Consider the following 4,717-nt stretch of genomic DNA (forward strand, 5'->3'; position numbering starts at 1 on the left):
TAAAACCCCTTTCAGCCCTTTTCACACTTGACCATAAATTTTATTTTCAAAATAAATTTAAGAGATCGTCTTCATGTCCGAATGTGCTTATTCCACCAAAATTTGTCCGTAAATCATTCTAGGTCAGACCTAGTAACTTTTATAGATCCACCTAAAGCAAGTCAATAATGGCAATATATGCAAAAGAGTTTGTCTTAAACAAATGTCTTTCATAATCTTTTATTTACCTGCCTTTTTCTTGGTCATGTGATGCTGGTAACTCCACCCTTTATTCTGCAGTATTTAAAGCCATGTATCCTTTTTAATGTACAGATTTTGAAACAGGATTGTCTTGACTTAATAAAATGGTAAGCTGATTATTATACTCTGATTATTATTTAAATTTTACATTTGTTTTGTAAATTATTTTGAAATGATATTGCTTTTCTCTTTAACTTTTAAATCAAAGGATATTATGTAAAGATAATTTATATGTATTATATGTCTTTTTGTTGCACCAGGGGAGAACCATAATAGAAAATGTAAATTGTTAACAAAAATCCCTAACAGGTGTATTATAAATCATATTTTCATCTGATTTTATTTTGTTATTATATAATTATTTTAATTGAGATTTGTTCAAAGTTTTGGAAAAGTCCTGTGGATATAGAATGGTTTGCCTTTTTTTTTTTTTTTTGCATATGCTGCTGAAGAGGTCAGTGTTTGTGGGTTTTGTCCTACTTGCTCTCATTTCTGTGAGCCATACCTGCAGGATCAAACACGTCAAAGAAGGTAGATGACACACACACACACACACACACACACACACACACACACACACACACTAGCCACAACATTAATACTACAGACAGATAAATTGAATAGCGTTGATTATCAATTATAGTCCAGTGAACTGCTGACAGAATTTTCTGCCTGTGGACTAAAAAGGCCAGCTGTTACTGCAGGTCCCAATCCAACAGAAAAGCTAATGTAGCACAAATTGCTAAAAAAAAAAAAAGTCCACAATAGGGGGGCACGGTGGTGTAGTGGTTAGCACTGTTGTCTTGCACCACCAAGGTCCGAGTTGGGGATGGCATGTTCTCCCAGTGCTTTGTGTTTTTTTTTTGTTTTTGTTTTTTTTGGGGGGTTATCGGTATGGTATTCTGATTGGTGTATATTGACAATGTGTTCAGCAAGCTTAATCTTACCTAACCTTAACCTCATTAATCAAAAGAATAGGCTCCATTACTTTTAAAAGAACACTAATTGCATTTCCATGTCATGTCCAAGGCATGTACTCATGATGTAGTAATACAGTTATTAGTAAGTACCTCTTAGACAATGTAAACAAGTAATGACTTTTTTAAAATATATTTTTTCATTATTCTCTTATTGTCTATTTTGCATACCATTAGTAAGAAAATTGTTGAATAACACTAAAAAGAAATGCATACCTACAGTATTTCAATTAAATAAAATTTTTATTTGTATAGCGCTTTTAACAATTGTCATTGACGAAAAGCAGATTTACACAATTAAAATAATTATTTATGTTTGTATGGAATGTGAATGTGTGTGAATCAAAATGGTCAGATTGTCCCTAATCTTGTCCCAAGGAAAAACTCTCAGATGGCAATAGGAAGAAACCTTGAGAAGAACCGGATTCAACAAAGAACCCATCTTTATCTGGGTGAAACAGAGAGCAGGAATTGATCTGTATTCATACTGTGTGTTAGGTGGCAGGCAGTTTAGCTAAAACAGTTGATGTTAATCGATGTTAATATGGAGTCCAGGCAGTTATTGGAGGCTCAGGTAGACTCATAGAAAATTCCAGTCCTGAACTATCGAGCAACTGCAGCCAATTCAAGTCCTCAGAGACAGCTGTCAACATCAGTCGAGGCCAGAACCGTCTTCATGGTAAAGTGGAACTGTCCCCAGACACTGGACGCATCCCAAAGAGGCACACGGGGCATTCATATGACAAGATCTCCAACCAGAAGCGGGGCACCAGGATGCGTCAGACAAGTCCGGAGGGCAAAGGGAGCCTGGATCACTGGCAGTTCAGGAACAACATGTGCAGCTCAACAGAGAAAGGGAAAAAGAGTATTTGTGCATTAAAAGGTCAAAGTGGTGTACATTTTAGCCATCACTTATCCTTGACTTTCTCATCGGGTTTACTTTTAGTTTTTGTTGTTTTCTTTTACTTTACTGGACCTTCATAAATCTTTGTTAAATATCTCAGTTTTGTTGCTGCCACCATGTTGTCACAAAGCAGAAATATTATTGTACTTATTTCCAATGATCAGCCATAACATTAAAACCTGAAAAAAGTATCATTTGTTACTTTTTTCAGAAAAACTCCATACATGTGGTGAAAGAAAATCTCCATACATTCTGTGTCTTTCAGTAAATACACGTTGTCAGCTGAGTTGTGTTGCTGAGTCTAGACCTGAGCAATTGAAGCAACCTCAGATTATAACACTATTATAATCACTATATTATTATTTATACACTATAGTAGGCACTATGCATAACGGGGGAAATGCTTCATGTGCCTCCCTACTTACCCTGATGTGCCCACCACACTGGAATAGTCAATCTGGACTCATAAGACATGACTTTTTTCCATTGCTCCAAAGTCTAATCGTTATGCTTCCTAGCAAGTTTAAGTGTTTTTTTTCCCCCTGATTATCAAGTAGGTTTCTTGTTAGTGTCACACAGCTGTTTAGTTCTAAATCTGTGAGCTCTGATAACATTGTGTGTGAAAATACTTTTACTTTTAATTACAACCATGATTTTTTTTAGTTTTTTTACAGGTTTTTATAATGTGTTGGACATTTTTTAACCTAATTTCAGTAAATAAAAATTTCCTTAATTGTTTGCTCACTTGATGCAGGCCAATTATTTAACCCTTTTGTACTAGTGACCTCTTTTTTTTTGGCCAGGCAGTATGTATAAAAGTAAACTGGTGGCAGGATCATAAACACCCAAGGCTCATCTAGTCCAATCCCACAGAAAAACCAATGTACCATAAATTGATGCTAGCTAAGATAGAAAAGTTATCGGAACACTCACTGGATCATAGCTTGAGGAAGGAAAAGAGCCCATGGTTGTTGATTTGGCCTCCAAATTCCTAAGATTTTAATCCAACCGAGTATCCATGTGATGTGCTGAACATGTTCTAATCCAATCTAGGCCCCACCTTGCAATTTACAGGATTTAAAGGATGTGATGATGGATCCTTTAAGTCCTGGTGCCAAATCCCATAGAACAGTATAAGAGGTCATGAAGGTGTCATATCTTAAGCGGTCAGAACTGTTTTAGTGGCACAAGGGGAACCTACATAATACTAGGAATAATGTTTTGATGTTATGGTTGATTGGTGTATACAGTACATTGCATTTTAAAGTAAAATGTTGACTCTTTTTTAGGTGCCACTCATTGCGAGGATCCCATTGATGGCAGCCAGCATCTGGTTGGACCCGCCGGACGAACAGCAAGTGTGAACAGTGCTTATGCGACTCCAAGTTCGTTTCGTGCTGTAATAGGTAAATACATGGTAAAATGTACTATGTGTAAAATATAAATAGTATTTAAATTCATTTCTCTGCTGGAAGGATATTTTTCAATTGACTAATCAGTCACATCACCACCCCTATCATTGAGTATCTTTCTGTAACAATATGTATTTAATATAATGCACTTATCTTTACTTTCTTATTTTACAGGTGGCCAACAGGCACAGTTGGAGACTGCTTGATTAAATTTGATTATGAAACCTGTACTTATGAAGTGATAGATAAAAAAAACCCAGATGCTCCATGTGGCCTGTCTTACCTGCTCTGAATAAAGGTTTATCACTGGAGTAAGAGGACAGAGGCACAAAATAATATGGCATTGATTACTTTGGTCTAAAGCTATAATAAAGCCTTAATGAAGCATTACTGATTGTAAGATTTGTGATCTGATTTATCAAGAAACCTGACTGAGCTCTTTTAAATAATTGAAAAAAATATCAATATTATATCGACAAAGGAACCACAGTTATAAGTAACAAAACATTGTTAACGGCGATCTACTCGTTTCAGTTCTCCGCGATTTCCATAGGGGATCGGCACAATGGATTTGACGCATAAAACCACAAACTTGTCATGTAAAAGTTTACCTTTCGTTTGTCAGGATACAACAAAATCAAACTTAAGAACTATTTACACTTCTTTAAACTTAAAATAAATATGGTTTTAAAGAACAGTCAAAAGACACCAAGCCCCTTACTTCTTCTTCAACAGATCCTACGTCTACATATTACATATGGGACTAAAATCAACCTATAAAAGTATGCAATGCAAATAATACAGAATATGTAAAATACATATCAAATAACAATAACAGCTATTCTTAATACAAATAATATAATAGAAAAATATTCTATGAAAAAAAATCTAAAATGTTCTTTATGGCTCAAACACTCCGGCCCCTAATTGTCTACCCCTAGACCGTAACAATTATGTTTTTTAAATACTTGAATGGATCCATAAAATAATTATACTCTTACTCTTCTGCTGCTTCTTGCAATAAGCAGAGTTTTGTTACTGGTTTTTCAAATTGACAAGTTTTTTGTATGAATGCAGGCATGACGGACAACACCAGAAGCATCAGGTATGGTTTTGAGAATTCTTCCCATAATTAAAAAATTTCTTGGGGCAAAATTATCTACGATGAGAACAATGTCTCCAGG

At 35.2% G+C, this 4,717-nt stretch overlaps 1 long non-coding RNA gene across 1 annotated transcript; it reads left to right on the forward strand.

Annotated features, from left to right (window-relative positions):
* The first annotated feature begins 691 nt into the window (after positions 1-691).
* Positions 692-3,862, forward strand: LOC128545494 (uncharacterized). Its single transcript, XR_008365866.1, has 3 exons — positions 692-771; positions 3,411-3,527; positions 3,708-3,862. It is a non-coding gene; the product is annotated as an uncharacterized LOC128545494 (long non-coding RNA).
* Positions 3,863-4,717: the final 855 nt, after the last annotated feature.

Source organism: Clarias gariepinus, chromosome 17 (genome assembly GCF_024256425.1).
Source record: "Clarias gariepinus isolate MV-2021 ecotype Netherlands chromosome 17, CGAR_prim_01v2, whole genome shotgun sequence".
Lineage (NCBI taxonomy): Eukaryota > Metazoa > Chordata > Actinopteri > Siluriformes > Clariidae > Clarias > Clarias gariepinus.